Source organism: Thunnus thynnus, chromosome 24 (genome assembly GCF_963924715.1).
Source record: "Thunnus thynnus chromosome 24, fThuThy2.1, whole genome shotgun sequence".
Taxonomy (NCBI): Eukaryota; Metazoa; Chordata; class Actinopteri; order Scombriformes; family Scombridae; genus Thunnus; species Thunnus thynnus.
In genome coordinates, this window is record NC_089540.1 from 16,976,829 (window position 1) to 16,999,914 (window position 23,086).

At 40.4% G+C, this 23,086-nt stretch overlaps 1 protein-coding gene across 4 annotated transcripts in view; it reads left to right on the forward strand.

Moving 5' to 3' along the window:
• The window catches only part of zeb2b (zinc finger E-box binding homeobox 2b), a 461,952-nt gene that overhangs the window by 336,079 nt on the left and 102,787 nt on the right, over nt 1-23,086 (forward strand). For 3 of the 4 annotated variants that reach the window (XM_067583059.1, XM_067583061.1, XM_067583062.1), the window contains exons 7-9: nt 15,092-15,165; nt 19,520-19,598; nt 19,830-19,981. The gene's annotated coding sequence lies outside the window, so the exon portion shown is untranslated. Of the gene's footprint in view, nt 1-12,089; nt 12,196-12,470; nt 12,548-15,091; nt 15,166-19,519; nt 19,599-19,829; nt 19,982-23,086 lie in introns of those variants that run through there. The other variant, XM_067583063.1, reaches the window with a different exon arrangement.

Here is a 23,086-nt window from a genome sequence, read left to right on the forward strand (position 1 = left end):
ACTTGTATTTGTTTAAAAAGACATGTCGTAACAGGTTTCTTGGGCTTAAAGAGGCAAAGAAAGAGCCAAAAGGTTGCGCTCAGTAAACCCATTTCTGGTAAAAATAAAAATTAAGTTCTAAAAAAGTTACAAATACGAAAACGTACGCCAAAGATATGTTGACACCTGAGTATTCATTGCTCCAAAAATCTCAACTACGGGCATTAATCAGCTGCTTCTTCACTCTTCTGGGAAGATGTTTCTCAACATTTTGGAAGCTGGCTGCAGAAATTTGCTCCCATTCATTCACAAAAGCATCGATGAGGTCCAACACTGATGTTGGGTGATAAGCTCTGGCTCGCGGTCGGCGTTCCAGTCAATCCCCAAAGGTGTCGGACGGGCTTGAGGTCATGCCTCTGTGCGGGCCAGTCACTCCAGATCAAAATGGGAAAACCATTTCTGTATGAACCTGGCTTTGTGCACGGCTGACATTGCCATTTTGAAACAGGAAAGGGCCCCCTCCTAACTTTTACAGAGGTAAAAGAACACTATTGTCTAAAATATTGTACTCTATAGGATTGAGATGTCCCTCGTGGCGTCCACATCCTGTGGCTATAAAGATTATCCTATTCTACACTAGACAGTTCAATGAACTAAACTGTCTGTCTCCATCAATAAAGTTGAAATAAATCAGAAACTTATGAGACATCACCTTCACTTTAAAATCCCAAGGAAAAACAAAACATCACATTTTGGCCGGCAGCGATGAGTTGGGATTTATCCAACCGGAAAAGACGCCCAACAACCATGTAAACGTTAAGTCATACAGCAAACCTGACAGCAATAAAAAAAATAAAAAAAATTTTAAAAAAAACAGTTGCTGTTGTGAGCCAGCTCTCTGTGCTTTGGTTTTGAAAGCAAACATGTGCAAAAAAAAAAAAAAAAAGAAACTCATGCTCTTTTTGGTCCCCTGTCCGTTCTCCACCTGCAGCTCTCAGCGGTGACATCATGGATTACCTCACCATGAGAACATGTTCACCAGGGACGTGGCCTACATGCCGACACTGGACTCCATCCCGGGTCACCGTAGATGGTTGCAGCTTGTCGCATCTCAATCCCTCCTTGCAGGAAGCTTCGCTGCACGGCGGGCATAAATCACAGGGAGTAGGTGGACTCGGTAACTGACCATCATAAACTGCTTTCACATACTTAAACAAACAGGCAGGATATGCTATCCCCCTGTGCTCTGTTATGTCACAGCCAGGAGAGCTTTTTACAGTCCTCTTGTAAATGTACTGAACTGATGTTTTCAATTACAGTCGACTCGGAGGTGCGTTTTCTACCCTTGATGCGTAAACCAACCTCAATAAGTTTTCATCGAGTCGTATCTTTTTTTTTCGAAAGTTGTTGTGAAGAAATAAGCTCCGCGAGGTGCCGGCGGAGAGAGGTCGGCCACACAAGAACAGGTCCAGCTGTGGGAAGAGGTGAAGGTTTTATGTCAGCTTTGGGAGGATACACTCCTGCACAAGTGAAATCACCACAACTAAGAGGCTGATCTTAGTCCAAAACTCTACTAATCAAGGGATACAGTGGGAACACTTTTATTCAGAACGGTGTCCACTTTCTTCTTCGGTGGACTTTTCATCCGCCACCTTCATTATTATAAATCTGTTCCAATGGGAGCAAATGGTAAATATTTGCTGTTATTTGAGAAACACACTGAAGAAGAGTGAAACCATAGGAGACTTACGGACGCCAAAAATAAAAATATACACAAATATGGGAAAAATGTGAATATATATATGGTCTTTCACCTTTGAAGTTTATATTTGTATGACTCCTATACAGTTTTAATGTCAGCTCTTATATCCGTGTACAGAGTGGAGAGGGGATAGAGAGCTGGGAGAAAGAGGAGAAACACCCCTGAGTGCCACAGTGCTGAGGTTTTTTTTTTTTTTTTTCTCTGCAGCTTGTCACTGATTCACATGACCTCAGAGTGACTGTTACAGCGGGAGTTGTCTTTTGACAGAGTCGGCGTTCGCTCTATGAAAAAGTCCCTTTCTAAATGTCACGTACTGCAGCAGGAGGAACATGCGGCTACGTGTTTCATATTTAAGACAGAGGTGGGTCTGTTCTTCGATGAGTGATGACTTCGGTGATAACTTTAATGATTCAGTCTTTCTTTGACGGGTTGAGCAATACTATTTATTTTCTAGGTAGGGAATATTTGGCCAAAATGTTGATATGATTCATCTAAAGCCACATTAATGCCTGAAGTACACAACATACCATCTTGTTAAGACACGCTGAGCTTCCTGGTTCTGGTTTGTGCTCGTTGGCTCCAATGGGAACCAACTTTGGCAAAGCATCTCAGCTTCAGCTCTTCTCTTCCGGACGGATCAGGACAGCTGTTGTCTTCACACACACACACCCAACAAAGACGTATACATTAATGTTGAAACCCCTGAACATACAGTACAGGCACATATGTGAGCTTGGATGTACTGTTCCTCCATTACAACCACAGCCACACAAAAAAATCCCACATTTTATATTTTTAAATATAGGGTTTTCCACAATATTTTCCAATCTGTTCCCCTATATGATGATCCGAATCCTGTTTCAAAGCCTTCGCCACGCTGCCAAGAAGTACAATTTCTTGGCAGTCGAATGTTAATATATGTAGTCTAAAACATATCATATCAGCTTTAAAATAGTTTATATTTCACTACGTGTTTAATTGTAGGATGTAAACTCCTTCCCCAGCTTGTTAAATTTCTCCCCAAATCTCAGAAACAATATTGAGGACGTGACCTTGATGCCTTCAGCCCTGTTTGTAACATTATTACCACATTCTCCTTTGGGTGTAGAAAATCTTTAAAAACACCGCAAAAAAAAAGTAATGTGACATCCACAAACAGTTTTTTTTTTTTTTTTTTAAGGCTTCTGAAAAAGCCGACATTTCCATGATACAAGGTTTCCACCTGACAGCGAGGGTGTGTTCACCTTTGATATCCAAACAGGCGTCAACACACACACACACACACACACACACACATGGTTCGTCCGCCTGTTTTCCGACCGCATTCATCACCCTGAAAGCGTGTCTCCACCATCCTGCAGTCAGCTTTCACCTCTGCAGCCCGAGTCAAGACTGATGTTACCTTATCAAAGGTGGAGGTGTCTGCAGCTATGGGGGGGGGGACGGTTTTTTCCTTTGACTGGCTGGCAGCCGACGGGACACCAGGCGTATTTATCCCTCGCCGCCAGCTTATCAGCGGGGCCTGTAAATCTGCCTGACAGGTCTTTACAGGTGCCGTTAATCCCGCTGATTCAATTCATTTTGCTAACTGCTCGGATGCGGCCTCTCTCCGCGGGGAAGATCAAACCTTCGCTCCATTCTCGCCGCGTTAGTTTGTGTTGTCCTCGTGATGGAAAGCCAAATCCACTCTCTCTAACGTCGAGATGAAAGGTGTAATGCAGCCCTCCGTGGCAGTCAGATTATTCCTCCAAACATGTTTGTGCTTCTTTATTTGCTGCACACTGGGCTCTGCTTTTTTTTTTTTTTTTTTTTTTTCCTAACGGTTATTTACTGAGGAGAGATTTGCTGTGCAGGTATGCAGTTTTTCAGCTGCTCCCCTTGCTCTACACTCCCATTTATTTGTACCTCGGAGCTTCCTTGTTAAACTCCAGGCTTGTTGTATGCGGCTCCTGAAGGTGCAGCTGCTGAGAGAAAAGAGTCTTTTTCTCAAGATGTTTCTGTCATATTTCTACTAATCTGATAATGGAGGGGGTGTAATTTTATGCACATCACTCAGGTGCAGAGATGTAACTCCTGCACACTTGATCTGTAGTGGTTGTTTGTCATGTTCATAGATAGTAATATATCAAATTACATGTTGTTATTTCTGCACAGTTACCTTTCCAACTGTATGCCATGAGTGAGCAACATCAAACCTATCTGAATCACAAAAAGAATAACGTCGCAGGAGGCAGTTTAACTCAGCTGGAGCTCTTTCGCCTCTATTGTTTTTATGAAGCAGCTTTTTCTTTCGGATTCACTATCAGCAATCTGTCAGAAGGTGCACTGCAGTGTCTCAGTTTGTGTTCACAACAGCCGTGAGTCACTGGAATCAGGAAAACGTGGACGACAAAATTTTGTTGGAAGAGCAGGTTTTTTTAAACTTTTCACCTTCGTCGTCTCTTTTAGCAGCCAATCATCGGGCCTCAACACCTCCCTCGTTTCAGGAACGGTAGCCTCCGCCATCCGTCATGTATAAGACAGACGAGAAGTTGCCAGTATCAAATGGTTTAACAGCTGCTGTCTTTGCTGTCATTGCAGAAATCGACTATAAGAAGATATAAAGTAATAATCTGAACCTTGACTGACAGCCAAAGCAGAACTTCCCTTCACGTGTTCCACTTAAGTAAAGGACAGAGGTCACGTTCAGTTGCGGAACAGCAACTTTTCAGCTGTCGCGGCCAAGGATTCCTTATTATAAAAAGGGAGAAAAAAAGGTTTCAAAGTGACAGTTGAAGCCACAGAAATGTGTCACTCCTCTGTTTTACCTCAGTTTACCCTGCGAGGGTCTGCTGAGCTCAGTTGTTTTAAGCAAAGCCTTCCTTGATCATACAGCTTCCATTTATACAGTGAAGTAATAACCTTTGTCTGCCCATCATACCGTATTCTCACTTCCTTCCTAAATGCAGCTCCAAGCTTCCAGTCAGTGATTCTCCAAGGTCCTTTTTTTTTTTTTTTCTGATCTTGAGAAGGCCTCTCGCATAGGAAAAACAAGAGTAGATTGAATCTTGGCAGGTTTGCGTGTTTAAACGGAGCGGTCACCTCCGCCCGGCTTCCTGCTGCAAACATCAAGCACCAACCTTATCGTTTCCTCGCGGTGATTAGGCCGCTTCCTGGTGACTGCATCACAGGTTCAAGTTCGTTTATGTTCGCTGTGCTTTTAAGCGGCGTTTCTCTCAACCTTTGGTGAGTCATAAAGTGATGCCTACTCAAAGGAAAAAGATCATGATGATGACCTTTAAAAGTAAACACAACTTTAATTGGATCTTTCCTTTCTTACAGTTACTGATATGTAGCATTTCTCTGTATAAAGCCATACATTGATTTTAATTTGAACACATGTAGTTGTTGTTTTCTTATTAAAAAACACCATTAATGTATAAATTATATATACAAATATCAATTTTTACACCTCTCCTTACAGTATCTGGCATTAATTGGAGGACGTGTTTTGTAGTAATGTCCTCTGTAAGCCTTTTTATGCACAATTTCCTCCTAAATAAGATCAATGCAGCTTACAAATACTTCACCTATACATCATGAAAGTAGGAGCAACTGTGTCTGCAGTCGTTTTACCTGCAAACACCTGTCGATCGGCTTGTCTGTCAGCGATTTGGAGCCAATTTGTTGCAAAGAAACGCACAGCTTTCCATGGCTTCATGCACTTCCTGGGTAGTTTTCCAGCGTGCAAGTGTAGATTTGTCCACATCAGACATCATGCATAGATGCTGAGATGTCCTGCAATAAGCATGTTGAGACCTTAAGGGGAATTGTTGTTGCAACACTTGCAGGTCTGCAAAACCTGTGATCAAACCTGGGCTGCAAAGAGCTGCTGTCCTCTGATAAATGCTAATTTCAGAGGCGTTTGAATGCTATTCTGCAGAAAACAGGCCTACCTGGAATTTTCTGGCACTCAGACTGAATATTTTAGCTAAAAAGAGCTGTCGCTTCAGAAACATCTATCTTCACGGTTCTTAACAAGGGAGGGAAGAGAGAGTCCCATGCAGCTCTGGGATTTCAACCAACAACTTTCCGCTCACAGGCCCGTGAGCGTAACCTCTCGGTCACTGTCGCTGCCCCCTCGGCGAGCTGTTTTCCTGTGCTCTCTCCCCGTCTCTGATGGGACGTCCTCTCGCCGGCTCAGAGCTGCAAGGGGCGTTTATCTCTGACCCGCAGGTTCGGCCCCGCTGTCTCAGCTGCCAAAACAGTCCCATTCAACATTGTGCTGAGTTCATCAATGCTCTGCTGACACACACACACACACACACACACACACACACACACACACACACACACACACAGGCATATGCATACACACAGACGCACGCTGTAAAAAATGTCCAACCATCAAGTGTTAATCTCGCCCGTTTCTGTGCTGCTCTTCTCCAAAAAAATCACCTGTTAATTAAACTACATGTGTGGGACTGTGATATCTTCTTTCTTGGCTTTTCAGGTTTTAGTTTCTGTAGATGGCGCTATTTTCTGTGTCTGTTCAGCCTCGCTGGGTGTCAAACTAAACAAATGCCAGACAATCCAAACATGGATATACTGCAGGTTTTAATAATCTTGTATAAAATGATGGTTTTGACATATTAAAACTGCTTAAATGAGATTGTTCTGCTTGCTTCAAATGGAGACATGGAGCTGTTTAAACAAGATTATTTAAATGACTTTTCATTAAATAAAATACCTTTGCTTTGGAAATTGGGCTCCAACTACAATGACAGTCACTGGTTATTAATCTATCAATTACATTTTACTAATTGATTTAATGTAAAAAAAAAAATGTGAGAAATACCTGTCACAGGTTCCCAGAGCTCAATTTGACCAGAAAAAATCTACAATTTCAGGACTGTTTTTTGATATTAAAGATAAATAACTCACTAAAGCGGATACTTTTTGTAGTGTAAACGCAACACACTTACACACAAAACCTCCACAAATCCCAGGCAGGAAAGAAACACAGAACCTCAGTCCTTTTGGCTGGATATCTGGGGACCTCTGTGACAACTCCCACCCCCCTCCCCTCACCCCCCCTTCCCCATCGCCTAGTGCCTATCAACCTCCGACAGGTCAGGTCTTCACATACACACACACACACACACACACACAGAGGTCCCAAACCCGCGACCTCTCCCCTGTCACAACTGTCACTTGACTTCAGCAAGCAGAAACCCCTTTTATCAGAAAACCTGAAGCGCAGCTCTGACAAAGCTGAGGAACTGCCAGAGACTGACCCCTGTGTATATTTAGCAGCAGCTTGGCAGTCGCCCATCCCAACTGTCGAGGCTGTCAGAGCCTCGCGTACACACCAGCATCGACCCCCCCACTCCCACACACACACACACACACACACACACACCTCACTTTGATTATGTAGAAAGGAAGTCACATGGGGTGCTGTCATTGTTCGTTTACATGTACGTGTTCAGGTAAAGTCACGTTTAATGGAAATAATTAACACGTCAGCCTTGTTTTTTAATTAGAAAAGATGATTCTGTCTGGTTTTAACGTCTCACAAGACAATAAAAGTGGGATTTAGACTTACTCCAATCACTTCTTTTAAAAGTAGACATAAAAGTGTCAAACCTTTGGCGCGATACGAGATAGTGTCCCTGAAGTATCCCCTAGGAAGACAAACTTTATAAAGCCAGGAACAGATAAAAGCAGGTTTTTAAATTGAGGCAGGGCTTTTGGAAGGTTGTGTTGCATACTTGAACAAGAAAAGGTCTCCCTTTTTTTTCTTTTGTAGTTCATATTGTTTGAGTTTAAACTCTTGTCCACTTTGGCTCGGATTCCTCGCAAATATCAAACAGATTTGATATGATTAGTCGTCCCTGCGGGGAGTTTGGGAGGTGAAAATTGTATCTGTAAACTGCAAACTGCAACAGATATACTGTGTCAAACATCAGTACAGACTGATGACTGGACTACAGGTCTCTTCAGGTTCTTCGGAGGGTCAAATTGGGGATAACGAGTTGTTTGTAAGGATTAATGTAAGTTATTTACAGGGCTTTGGATGTCAGGTGACAGACAGGAAGCAGAGCATTGGCAGGAAGTTTGAACAACACTATGATTTTGAAGAGTTTTTAATGTATGTTTTAGTGTAGAACTGCAGTATTTATGTTTGCTACTGATTCCTAATTTGATCACAGACGACAAAGGTTCCACTTTAACCAGAACTCATTAAAAGTCAGGCTTTTTTGTTTTCTTCTTAGCATATTTTATCTTCAGTAATAACCTTTTAATTCATTCATCACTGAATTATTGTCATGCTTACCTGGGAGACCATATTAGACCATATATCCTTTAATACATATATGTTTTGCAAGTCTTTAAAGCCCCCCTTCCACTCAAAATCATGTTTATCTTCTTGTTATTACAGTTGAATGTTTTGAGCTTCACTGTGCAGAGTCATGAACGTGCAGAGTTTGACACATGAAGGCTGTGTTTACATTCATCTGCTGAAAGTGGAAAGTTTCTCTGAGCTCATTGAAAATCAAATTTGAAGGAACGGACCTACTAGCATGATTTGTGACAACACCAACTTACACTAACTGTGATTATATCAACATGTAATATCAGTGATGAAAAAAAGACTAAAGTGTAGTTTACAAAATAAAATCTCTCTTCATTTTCTTTGACAAGAAAGAGGAAACAAAATATTATAGACTCACGGGAGACGTAGCCCGAGCAGCACGTTAGCGGAGCAGCAGCAGCAGCGACTGCTCCGTCTGTGTGTCTACACATGAGACGTTCAGGTGCAATGTTGACTGTAGGTCACCACATGTTTGGAAGCACTCAGACTGTAGTTACACACATGAAAAGGAAAATAGACTTCAGGTCATGTTTACGTGTATAAAGTGCGAGTGAAACACGAGCCGTCACCCAGCCTGTGTAGACAGCTGTATTGATTAAAATAGCAGTGGATAACGTTACCTTTCCTTAGCACGGTTGTTATTCTAGAAAACCTTGTCTTCTGCCACGTGAACTAGCTTGCTAGACAGCAATGTTGTTGACCTTATGTCGACCTCAGATCTTTTTATTTTATTTTTTTAATGTAAGCAGATTGCAATTGGTGTGTGCGCAGTATTCTTTTAAATCTTATAAGGCTAATTACTTATATTTCCATTGTTCAGAACAGAAAGGTGAGTTTGTCACGTACTCTGGGCATGTTTTATTGTCTTTACAGCTCTTATTGTTTTATAATAGTTTTAAAGACAGTATTGGGTCCCAGTCGTTGAGTCATGTTGGTTCATGTTCATGTTTCATGTCTGGATGTGTTCCTTAAATTGATGCCATCACCAGACCAGACACATTCTGCAAAGCTGCGTTCATTCGACCTGTTTTTCATCAGACAATGATAAGAAATATTTGCCTAAAATGACTAAAATTATTGGTTTTGGCTCGACAAGATTGATTGAAATTTTCAAAATAATCTGATGGCTAAAAAAGACTAAAATGCACAGACTTTTAGTTATCTAGAACAAAAAAACAGGGTGAAGTTGACTAAGTAAGATAAAAACTAACAAGCAGGAGTAAAACTAAGACTAATTTTAAAAATTACTGACAAAATTAACACGATTTTGAAGCCAGTTTTGGTCCAATATTCAGCCTCCAGTGCACCGAGGATGGAATTTACAGTGAAGTAAGAGACATCATGTGTCCAGCAGGAAAACTTTAGACATGAAATATATTTGCATATTCATATATTTTTGAATTTTTAATGAGGGAGGAGGAGGAGATGTAATTTTTAAGGATTTTAACAAGATAATTTAACTTTTGTGTGTGTGTGTGTGTGTGTGTGTGTGTGGAAAAACATATCAGACACAAATTATTATTCAAAGTAAAGTATTTTATATACATCTTAAAACATGTCAGGAGGGGATCTTTAAAGCATCTATAAAGCTCGTACAGTGTTTCCAAGTCCCGATGAAAAACAGCAAATTCCCTTTTTAAATTTAAGGAATATCAATCTCTTACACAACTTCTTATTTTTTATAAAAAGCGCTGTAGATGTCGCTTCTTTTTTTCAAACGGTGAATATCTGACCATTTCATCTTTTATAAACCTCATAACCCCATAACCCCGCAGTCGTTTGATGAAGTAGGCCAGAGCAAGTATCTGAATTAGACATTCAGCATCAATGCAAAATGAACGAGGGACCCCGCCGCACTCTGAAGCAATCGACTGACTTGTAAAGATGTGATATCAAAAAAAGTTTGCCAGCTTTTTTGCACTTCTTTCTGGGGCAGAGCATGAAGCAATGCATTACCATAGAGGAGATTTATGTCTTTTTGATGATTTTTTTTTTGCTTTTAATGCAAAAAAAAGGCTGTTGAGTCAGTGGAAAATGACAAAAGATTTGCTTCTGAGAAACTTTTGCTGCTCCGTGTGTCATAATAAGACCTGTTTTGTACACTAAGGATGAAAAAGGCTCTAGTGTATTAGCATACAAGCATACCTTTTTTACCCCTTTTGCATTATTCCATGTCACATCGATGCTATGTGACGTGTGATCATTGTCGTGTAAGAAAACACGCATGAAGTCCCCCCCCCCCCTTCGCTTACCTTCGTCTCTGCGTTAACCTTAATGCAATGAGCAGCGGTGCAGTGGTGCAAACTTTGAGCTTTAGATGATGTTTGAGCTCGTCGGCACACATCCTTCAGGGACGGCGTGAATTATTACGCAGCACTAGATGTCGTCTCCTTGTTCTTTCTGGTTCTGTTCCTCTTTATTTTCTACCTTTATTTGAAATAAAAGGTTAGAGAAACATTTAATCTCCATCTCAACCAGTTCAATTGTCTTTTTAAGACAAATAATAATGTTTTAATGTTTTCTTTACACACTTGTCAGCTTCCAGGAAACGTGAACGGAAGATGCTGTTATTGTGTTCATAGTCTTCCTGCTGAGTTACCTTACAGGCCTGGGTTAAGTTCACACACGCTGCACGCTCGCTGTATCTCAACGCTCACTCTGGCTGAGCGCCATGCACCGCTTAGCGGGAATCTCAAATTGAACCTAATCGGTTCTCCAGTCACCGTGTTTAAATGGTCTTTTCGCCAGGTTAATGGGATTTCCGCTGAAAGGTCTTCGCTGGACGTCTAAAGTGGTCCAGACAATCGCAATGAGCTCCGAGTCAAGTGTGATTAACCCGCTGACCCGCCTGTAGCCATCGCGCCTCTGCTCCCTCTTAGCTCGACTGGAACTGTGTGCAAGTCAAGTCAGATTTACTTATTAGGATGTAAACAAGGACGTGGTGAAACAAAGAGTAATGAGAACAACAGAACAGGAAAAGTGCATCCCAGATATCAGGGAATAGGACCAGAAGTGTATATATATATATATATATATATATATATATATATATATATATATATATATATACAGCTACAGTCCTGCTTTTGGCTGCTGATTTGCTCCACAAGAGCAGTTCTTGGGGTTAAAGGACAATTCTGCTCTATTATAACATAGGTTTAGTAGTTTTGGCTACATTTCTATCAGTTATAATAGCAGTGTAGTTGCTAAATGCAGCTAAACAGACAAGAAACACAAGCAGACAGGTTGTAAACAAACAGTTTTTGGTAGAAAATTGAAGACAAACAGTAAAATAACCTTAACTGTATGTTGTAAACATCCATCACAGTTCACAGAACAACAGCGTGGTTCAACTTTGACCTTTCGTCCCTTCCAGACACCAAAAATAAAAAGTCTGATGGAGGAATACAGAGTCTTTCATTTGTTTTTAGTAGAAAACACTTGAATCAACCATCAATTAAATTAATAAAAACCTTTAAAATACAATATTTAATGTAGTTGTGTGCAGTTTTCCTGTGCGATGAGGGATAATTACCGACATCACAGGTGCACTCACTTTCACTTTCACCTCCTAATAAAGAGATTGAGATAATCTGGCTGATCTGTCGGCTTGTTTCTTGTGTGCTCTCTCGTGTTTCTCGGCCTGACAGCCCTGTCGTAGCGGCATCTCTGTGTTCACCACATCTCAGCAATTACTGCGGTGAGTACACCGAAATGATGGCAAGAAGTATGAAAATAAGACCCATATTGTAATAAACTGGAATTATCCTTTAAATGACTTCCTGATTGTTTGTTTCCCCCCCAGACAGGCTGCAGATAAACCCAAAAACATGCTAAACTGTCACAAACTCCTCAACTTTCAACTTTTTATTCAGTCTATTAATGTTTTGTTTTTATATATCTCCTTATTTATGATATTCCTCAGCATGGCAGCTATAACACCAAAAGCTTTTATCTTCTTACTTAACACATAGTAAGTATGTTGTCCAACTATCCAACCCTGATAATGGAGCGAATCGTTCCGCATCGATCCACGCAGCAGCATCGCCGCCGCCGCTGCTGCTGCCGTCGTCGTGGTAATCATCTGTTTGTGTGGGTCAGTATCTGTAATGATTTCTCTCTTCTTCTGCCCTCTGACCTTCATGTAGCATATAACTGTGTGTGTGTGTGTGTGTGTGTGTGGTGTATTATTGTTGAGCATTAGCCAATGAACCGTCTTTTCACATGTCAGGGAGGCAGAAATGAACGGTGTTATCACCTCTGATGGCTGAGTGTTCACTTCTCTGTGATTCTATGTGTCAGTGAAGCGTGTTAGAGCTCTCTGCTCTTGTTTGTTTCTTGTTACCTTTTTTTTTTTTTTTAATTATCCAGTGAAATCCTCCTGAATGTGACAGCGCTGTTGTCTGTTTGCTACCAAGCGACAGGTCCAGTCAACCTCGAGCCATTAGGTAGGTTTTGCACTTAAATACTTGGTGTAAAACATTAGTTTTTGCTCTGTGATACTACTTTATCTTGCTGAAATGAATCATTTGAATAATCAACATTGATAGAGTTTATTTTGGCTTCTTTTCCTCTATTCACGATGGGTGTTTCTGCATCCACTGAGCATGAATTACGCTATTTTTTTAGATCATAAAGCGGCAGTGAAGGTGGTCATAAAGTCAGTTAGTGTAACTTTATGGTATGAAACCACCAGAGGGTTCTGCACAGCTACAACTCCCAGCCCATAATACCCACATCTTTAGCCCCCACCTCCGACCCAGTTTAACCTCTCCGCTACTGCGAAAAACCAAAAGACCTGACCTGAAGGTGAAGGTTTTTTTTTTTTTTCCTTCATCTAATGCAAGAATTTGGCTTTCTTTCTGTCTTCCCACCAGGCATTACGCAAACAACTGGCACGGTCAGAGACACAAAGACAGACATTCCTTTATTAAATAAAATTTGAAAATAACCAGATCCAATCTAATCCTGATGTGTCCCAACTAAATATTGGGTTTCAGGTCTGGCTGTTTTGTTGCATAAAGCAAAAAAAAAAAAAACAACTATACATCATATATTTGACTTACTTTGATGCTGAACTGGACCAAAGTTTGCATGTATAGTCACCACTTCCAGGAACTAACTGGGAGTTTTAATTGTCTGCTTTGTATTCATAGCAGCAGGAGTTAAAGATATCAGGTAATATATCAGCCTAAAGCGTATAAAACATTTTGTCAGCCAAAGAGTTAAGATACACCTACTGTCCCTGGAAAATTGCCATAATTTGTTTTAATTGAGTACCTTTTGATGTCGCTTCAGTTGTCAGCGGTTATCTCATTTGGGAGGAAATCTTCACACGTTCACTTCAAATGCTCCAGGCAAAGGATTTCTCCTCCCTTTTTTTTGTCAAAAGTAGCTTGCTTTAAAATTAGGGTTGATTCTGTGACAGCTACAGTACACGTGTGAGAACTAGGTCACATAGTATTTAGAATACTTAACTTACCAGTGCTTAAAAGAGGTTACTCCACTCCATCAACTCCTCTAACTTGAAGGGTTTTTATTGCAAATAAGACAGAAAAATCGAACCAATACTAGAAAAAAACACATATAAAAACTAAACTAAAAGCTTTTTCATCAATGTTCTCTTGTTAAATCTTATATTTAATTATTGAATAATGTGTCTGGAAACAACTGACATGTTCGGTGAAGAGGAGTAAAATAAAAATGACATGAAAGCTGCAGACTTTCAGGTTATGTAACAGCCTTTGTTTTGGTCATATTGGATCTTTAGCTCTGAGCTTCTAGCTGTATTGGCTGAACTGGTTTCACCCTTTTCACACATGTAGGACACAACAGACACGTTCTCACCTACTGGAAATACTCCGTTCCAGCGTTGCTTGATGGGAAATGTTAAAGCATCGTAACAGAGGCTGAAAATTATCGTACGAAAGTCATAACCGAGAGAACAAACAGGCGCAAATGTGCGATTTTCAGAAAACAAATCTAGCCACACTGCTTAAAAAGAACATAAGAAACTGCTGATGCAGTTATATGATGCATGGAAGGAGGCTGTCTGATTGGCTGGAAAGACGTCACATGAGAAGAGATGCGTAAACACAGACGTAGGATCCATATTTTACTATCCTGATCGTCTCGGGGGTCTATGGGACTTTTGGCATTATTGATCATACATCGTATAGAGGGCAAAATCATTGAACAAATATGATATTTATTGTGCATCTGGCAACGCTGCTCCGTTCGGTTTAGGCAATGGTTGACGCCTGAGTGTGCAGAACATGACGCTGCAGAAATCAGTGTTTGTTTACAGCACATCAAAGATGGCGGACAAGGCTGCCGACTCATCTGTAATGATTAATGTCTCTTGCACAGAAGCTAGTAGAATTTAATGCTTGTTGTTATGGATATATCCACACTGATACTGTCTGTTTTATCATTCAATCTACAGTCTTTTTGCTGTCATCCATGCTTTTTCATTCCCAGATTAGCAAAACTAGCTCTTTCTTCAGGGTTTTTTGTTCATAAAGGGTCAGTATAAGCTAAATAAGGAGTTTTTTTTAACTATATATCATGCAAAGATATTCCAGTAGAGCCCTGGAAACGTGCAGGATACGTCCCCATTTATCAAAAGTTGAAATTGGGTCGGCACAGGAGGCAAAAAGAACATTTCTAGGGTTTCCACCGGGGACAGTTTTGGGAGTTTTAGCCCTCATGCGCTGGTGGGAAAGTCTGACATCCAGGACTGTTGGACGTTTGTGCTCCTGCTCTGCTGTAGTTCTGGACTGTTTAACTGTTTAATTCAGTACAGCTGAATTAGACTCAGCAGCTTAAGCACTGAAAAGGATTTCAAATAAAATTCCTGAGCCAAGTCTGCTGTATTCAGTTACTAATGTTTGCGTTAACTGTCGTGACTGAGAGCGGGTGACATAATATTTGACATGAGATGCCAAGTGTGAGAAACTCTGTGTGTAAGTGTGTGTTTTGTTCTCCTCCAGAGTGTGAAGATATTAAACCAACTGGCAGGATCGGTTGAGAGCTCGCCGACTGACGGGCCAGAACAGATGCACAGGTATACACACACACACACACACACACACACACACACACACACATAAGAACACACACACAAGAGTGTCCACATGCACATGTTTGGATTTTGGTGCTTATTTCCTAATTTTTGGAAGGATTTGGTTTGTTATTTATCAATTTCTTCTTGTTGTCTTTATAATAATTTTATATTAGGGTCACATTTTTTAGGATCTGTTGTTTGTTATATTACAATAAATTGTTTTGCTACCAAATTAGTCTGAGTACCTTTAAAGATTATAGATAATTTTTTGCAATTTTTTCCTTTCCTGTCATGAAAGTTTTAGGATTGTGACATTAAACCTTTGTAATTTCTCATATTTTTTAAGTTAAAACATTTAAACGTGTTGAAATATTAGACTCGTGAAGACCTTCGTCGATGACATTCACGCCGTAACTCAACCCTGAAGTCGTATCCTGAAGTGAGAATGAGGCGAAATGTCATCACTTACAATGATTGTCCTTAAAATTCCTCTGACGGCACAAAAAACCAAGATTACACACACACACACTGACACACACACACACAATCTTCCACCCAACACACACTATTTCCCCAACAGGTGCAGAAGAAGATCAAGTTGCAATACTTTTCTTCCTCCTCCCCTCCTGTTCTCCTTCCCGCCTCTCTCTTTCTCAAATTAATGCCAGCGAGAGCGGCTTTAGAGACGTTTCTGACGTGTGTGTGTGTGTGTGTGTGTGGGTGAGCGGGAAGGAGGGGGGGGTCGCTAATAACCAGGCAAGGTACACTAATCTCCGATGGCAACATTTGGTTTACCTTAAGCTGGAGGGACAGCTGTATTAAAAGCAGGAATTATCCTAATCAGTTCAAACTCCATCCTCCTCCCTCCCCTCCTCCCTGCTTCACCTCTTTGCATATAAAACTTCCACATTAGGCTTAAGAGTACAACGGCTTAGCTGCTGTTCGCCCTACATCTGTCTTCCCCCTTCCGCAGCGACCAATCAGGGAAAAGGTGGATGGAGGGATGAAGAAAGAAGGAAAAAGGAGGAGGAGAAAAGGCGGTTCGACGAAGGAAAAAGGGGGAGATGGTGGAAGAGAGATAGATAGGAGAGGAAAGAAGAGGGCACACAGGAGAGGGGTGAAATGAGGTGGGAGGGTGAAGAGAGAGAGAGAGAGAGAGAGAGAAATGTAGGAAAAGGAAGATAATGAACTGAGGTTGAGCATGATGGAGGAATTTTAACTTCATTGGGGAAAACATCTGGGAACAGCTCAAGACAGTATGTTTTTAATGGGCAATTATGGAAATTAACTGAGTAGTACTTTGAGGCAGTTGTTCTGTACTTCAAGTATTTCTTTCTATTCTTCTTCACTACATTTAAAAGGGAAATATTGTACTTTTTACTCCATTATATTCACCTACAAGTACTTATATTCGTGCAGACGACCCAACAAAATAAAGTAGAGCTGCAAATCTCATGCCCTCATTACTTTTGTCCCCATAATATGAAACCTTTCATACTGTAAGTGCAGCTGTCAATCATGCATGCTTGGTGCAATATATGCATGTATGTGCACCAAATTGTGACTGTTTTCCAGATGTGACAAATTTCCAAGGAAGTATTAGAAACTTCACATAACAACAAGTTGTTTTTTTTCCCCACCAACGTGGTGTGAGTGCAGTAAGAAAGGGAAATATAAACCTGTGTTTCTGTAGATGAGGTATGTTGTATTTCAGACCTGTTCCGGCTGCACTGCAAACAGCTTCTATCTGGCTTTTTTTTTTTTTTTTTTTTTCCTCTCTCTCTCTCTCTCCGAGGCCCTCGGCACCATAAATCCGACTGATTACTCCGCACCCCTTTTGCTTGACTGAACCTTCACAATCAGCCGTGGCCGCCAACAATGAGGCCCTGATGAATCAAACATCCATGGCATTAGTTTCACCTTGCTGCCCCTTTCCCATGCGCCGCCGCCTCTTTGTCAGGCCCCGGTTTGATGAGAAGGACTACTGACACTGGCTGCACCTATTGATAGACAATTCTGTAAAGACGGACCCCAACAACCCCACCAAACCCCAAACGCTCCTCCCTCTTCTTTCCTCCCCCCCCCCACCCCCTCCCTTTTGCCCCCCCCCCCAAATAAGCGACAAAAACTTGATTGGAGCACTGCACTAAAAACCCCTGCTGTCTGTGCTGCAGGACGCTTTGTGTGTAGTTTTTGGCTTTAGGGGTACTTCATTGCAGTGTCTCAATATTTGTTAAAGAGACAGTTCTTTAACACACACACACACACACACACACACACACAGGCTATAACTGTCTTTGGCAAATTAAAAAAACATCTAGACCAGGTTTTATGAAATGTTAAAATGAGCATAACGTTATAAAAAATGAAAACATGTGAGAGACTCATGAGAAGTTCAAACAGAGGGCATATGACATAAAACAGGAAGTAGTTATAATAGGAAGTAGAAGTAAATAGAAGGTATAACTGTGAATAAATGGAGATATTTTCTTTCAACTATAATAATCCAGGTTCATTTGTTAACTGATTTATCTACCGGAGAACAGTTTTCATTTTTAGATAAAAGCTTTATAATTGAGCCATTAACAAACCTGAAATCCTTAATTGTCCTGCTTGGAGAAACATCATCTTAACCATTATTGCACCTCAAAAAAACTTCAGCATTCATATTTAGAGGCTGTCATAAAAAAACAAAGGTTAACTCTGGTGATTTATTTGTTTATGAAGCTCTTTCTTTAACTTTACCAATGGTACGATGGCACTATGTAGCACTTTGACGAACTGCTAGTGCTATGAAAAGGTACCTGAATATGATTATGTAATATGTATCAGCAGATTATCATGATTATGGTCTCTTGTTAGATTCAAAATTGGACTTTATGGCCAAATTCCTCACAAGGGTCAATCCAAAATTAAGTTTTAATGCAGGCGTATTGGGGGGTAAAGGGTTAAATTTGTTGTTTATAACCCAGATGCTGCTCTCACCAGAGTTTCCTTTTGAAGGAAAATTGTGTCTTGTCTGGTGGTAAATCTGAAATCAAACAACAGTTCTTTAATGTTATCTTCTGCAGCCGGCACAAAGATGAGTTTCTGGTGGTCTTTAAGTGGTCTGTCTGTCTGTATCTGTATGGTTCGCTCACACACACACACACACACACACACACAGTGTGCAGCAGACAGCTCGGGCCATACTGCGCCATCGTATCACTAGCAGAAGATCAAACCCTAAATGTACTGTGAAACTGTTTGGGGCCACTAACAACTAGCACAGAGCTTGGCAAACATGAGTGTGTGTGGGGAAGGAGAGAGGGAGTTGCTATAATGCTCAAGGCTGCTTATAATGAGAGAGAGAAAGAGAGAGAGACCCGAAACACCGCACACACATTCAGCAGTGAAAGCTCATCCAACGTGCTACCCACAATGTTTAATTCATTGAGATATATTTGATTATATTTGAATTTAATTGACATTTGGAGATAAATGAAGAGTTTCATTCCAAAATGAGACATCCACTATTTAACAAAATTAACACCTCTTCTTAGAAAGTGATGAGTGGCATGAAAGTCAAATCACATCAAGGCTTCTTGTTAAAGTTAGAAGTCATTTTAATATTGTTTCTCGCTAAAATAAGTTTTAAGAGTAAAATATCTGAATGTTTGGACTATTTCCCGGTGGGTTTTTTTTGTGAATGAGCTCAAATTAACTCACAAATTATGCTTATTTGCTTTTTTTTTTTTCCAAAAGTGAGATAAGATCAATCACTGCCTGTGTAATAGCTAGCTAGCACCTACCTAGCTTAGCTTAGCTTAGCATAAAGGCTGGAAGCAGGGGGGATCTTGGCTCTGTGAGGTGAAAAAACATACATACCAGCATATTTAAAACTCATAAATTAACATGTGAGGATCTTGTTTGTAAAAACATACAGAAAGAAGTATTTAAAAAGAAGAATTTATGATTTTATTGGCAGTATCTGTGCAGCGTCACTAGCTAAACATGGGTTGCCAGATACGATGCGGTCAGTGAGTACAGGATTATATTTTTGGTCTCTTTACGAGCACAATGGTACTAAATCTGGCAACCTCCCTAGAACTTTAGACTAAAACCTCAAATTGGTATTTTAACATATCTGTTTGTGTAAGGATAACCAAACAAAGCGCAATGTGCTAATTAGCGAACTTTAGTGGTTGTGGTTGGTGTCATTTTTTTTGGCTAGCTGTTTCCTCCTGCTTTCAATCTTTATGCTAAGCTAGTTTAACCATGTCCTGACTCCTGATATTATCTCACTCTCGGGACGAAAGTGTATCTCCCAAAATGTTGAGGTAATTTCATACAAATAGCATCTCATATCTTCCAGGAGGAGGAATTGGACAAATTTCAGGACATCTAACGCTACCTTTCAGCCGTTATGAAGCGACTTTTGCACCATTCATCAGGTAAATTGTGCCCGGCCTACATCATTTATTTGCTAGTATTCCCCAATTTGTTCTCCAATGCATTCACAATTTATTTCGTTGCACATAAAAATTGTGATTGCAATATTGTAGGAAATATTTGATCAAATTTTTTCAGCTTCTCTAACTGGAGGTGGCATGAAAACCCAGCAAATGTCAGCCTAACCTCTCTCTCTCTCTTCATTTCCTCCTTCATTCTCTCCCTTTTTCTAGACTGTACCTCTCTTGTACCTGCGTCTGTGTGAGGTGAGGAATAAATTCTCTCTCTCGCTCTCTGTAATATCTGCTTCCTTTCCTCCCGTGGAGACGCTCAGCGGGTCGCTTCACATCTCCACAACTCCGGATGGAAGGAAGATAAAACACAGGTAAATGTGCTGGGATGTGCTCCGTATGTTAGCCTGTCAGTTCATATATATGTGTGTGTGTGTGTGTGTGTGGGGTCGGGAACTCATTAGGAGGTAAAGTGTGTGTATCTGTGTGTGTGTGTGTGTGTGTGTGTGTGTGTAGGCGGGTCACTGCAGAGGTTGTGTATGATGTGAGGTGATGGTTAACTGTACTTAAGCCTCTATGTACAGTATAAGGAAGTATGTGTTGTAAGAATAATAATAATAATAAGGACAGGATATGGCACAGTGGAATACAAATGAATATTAAGAGTACAACAATGTGTTTTATGCAACTTTATATAAAAAAATATGTGTTTAAAAAGGTTTCTAGTGAGTAAACAGACAACAACTATAATCTCCTCAGGCTTTATAATAGAAAAAAAACAAAAGAAATGAGAAAACTGTGAGTAACTTAACATAAGAAACCTTGATGGTGCTACAGTGAACTTCTCAAAAAAAAAAAAAAAGTGTTTATAAGAGCAGGATAAAGGTCAAGTGTCTCCAAAACTGTGTCGAACTTTTTCAGAAACTCAAAACGGAGAGCCTTTGTTTTTCAGCTCTGGTGGTGAATCAATTTTCAAACTGGGAGAAGTTACTTTCATGCACTCGAGGTCGTGGAAGTAAAAGTGATGTTCATGTTCTGTTGTAGGTGTTTGGTTGAAGCAACCGTGACTCCCAAGATCCAATCACAGCTAAAGACGAGCAGATATCAATGAGATGGTTCATTATAGCTCAATAAAGCTGTTATGGTTGTATTATTTAGAGCTTATAGCACTGTGAAGAGTCCAATAATGTCCATCAAAGAACAACATGAGCTTGACCCCTTTCTAAAATGATACTACCCAGCATTATTGTTATTGTTACATGCAGGCTGCATTGCATAGAAACCTTTTATGTACACAGACATTTGGAGTATGTCCACGGAATAAAAAAAAAAAAAAAAAAAAATCCCTCTTTGTTCAGGATGATGGCTTCCCTTCAGTCTCAACATGTGTCCGGCCCAGTGAGGTTTAAATCTGCCCACCTGTCCACACACTAATCCTCCCTGCCTTATTACAAAACTGTGCAATTAATTAAAAGCTCAATCGCTGGGATTAGTAACCTACATTCAATCTGATACCTCATATCAGTAACTCAAGAGTCTACAAAAAAAAGTATGTTTTCTGGGATTTGGGAGAATAATAATTGGCTCCAAACGCCTCAAATATTGTAAAAAAAAATCACAAAAATGAGAATGAACGACCAGGAGAAGGTTACACAACTACAATAACGGAGGTGGGTTTTTTTTAGTGCAACAGCAGTGCTATTCTCATTTACAGTGGCATTACAGAGATTAAGATTATCTCTGCTGTATGTTTACAGCATAATGAAACAGGCCTCATATAATGACCATCAAATCTGGATTAGGTCATTCACAGCAGAGGAGGGAATTTATTCAAATCATTATTGTGAGCAGGCTGAGCTGCACGACAATCCCTGCGCAGGCTGACGTATGCCTGAACACCTCATGCACACAAACACACCTATGCATACACACACACACACACACGTGGGCTTGTGTACATTTATATTTTTATATTTTAAAATTTCGTTTTTTCTCCCTCTATTGCGTGAGAATTTATTTCCTACCTTGGATTTTGCACACACATGCACACACAGAAACAGAATATTTAAATATAAAACAGGACAAAATATGTGCTGTCAAAAGGTGTGTGTGTTTGTGTGTGTTTGTGTGTGTGTGTGTGTGTACAGGACCGTTACAAAAGCAGGTTACGGCAGCACAGAAATGACACGGTGCAACAGATGATGGGCATTATCCCATCAACCTGCTGTTTCTGTACACACTCTGTCCCCTCTATGTTCTCTTTGAAAGGACAGCAGGACTGTGTGTGTGTGTGAGGAAAAGAGATGGGTGGTGGTGGAGGGTGGGTGGAGGGTGAAGGGGGGGGGGGGGGCGTCCTTTCACACACCCGAACACACACACTTTCTTGCACACACACACACACACACACATACACTCTGCACCTGTCACAAACAGCCTGTCAGAGCAGGAGAAAAGAAACTTCAGCCATGAGGAAGAGCTCAGGGGAGGGATGTCTGTTTGAGCTGATATGGGATTTTTAAGTCCTTAACTTCTATATTATTTTGGTGAAAATATGATATTTTTGCACCATAATTTGTTGTCACTGAGCTGCATTACCCACATTTGCACAGAATTTGCACAGAGAGCTGCATTTTGTAAATGCAAAGTCATGTTTTTGCTGTAAGATTTAACAACTATTTAAACAATGTATCACAGGTATAAAATGTAGTACAACTCTGCAACAGTATGATCTAACATCCAGCTCAAGATTATTAAGAAAAAAGATTCTTTTCTTGTTTAAAAATCAGAAGCAGTTTGTCCAAAACCACTACCACAATTAGCGTAGCTTAGCTTAAAGACTGGAAGCAGTAGGGAGCAGCTAGCATGGCTCCAGAGTTCAAAAGTCTGCCTCTCACTGGTTAACATGTCTGTTTGAGCTGATATGGTATTTTTAAGTTCTTAACTTCTATATTATTTTGGTAAAATATGATATTTTTGCACCATGATTTGTTGTCGCTGAGCTGCATTAGCCACATTTGCACAGAATTTGCACAGAGAGCTGCATTTTGTAAACACAAAGTTGTGTTTTTGCTGTAAGATATTGGAAAATATATGAAACCTCAACAACTATTTAAACAATGTACAACTCTGCAACAGTATGATCTACCATCCAGCTCAAGATTATTAAGAAAAAAGATTCTTTTCTTGTGTCCAGTACCACTACCACGATTAGCGTAGCTTAGCTTAAAGACTGGAAGCAGTGGGAAGCAGCTAGCATGGCTCCAAAGTTCAAAAGTCAACCTCTCACTAGTTAACATTCATAGTTTGTTTAATCTGTTCACAAACTGATTCATAAAAATGGCAAAAAAAAATGTCAAACTCTTCCTCTCAGTGAAGTAGAGAACTGTCAATCATATCAGCAGTGTTGTCAGACCAGAATGAACAAAGCAGCGATGACGTAATCGAGTTGTTTTTACGGCCACAACACAAACATGTTCAGC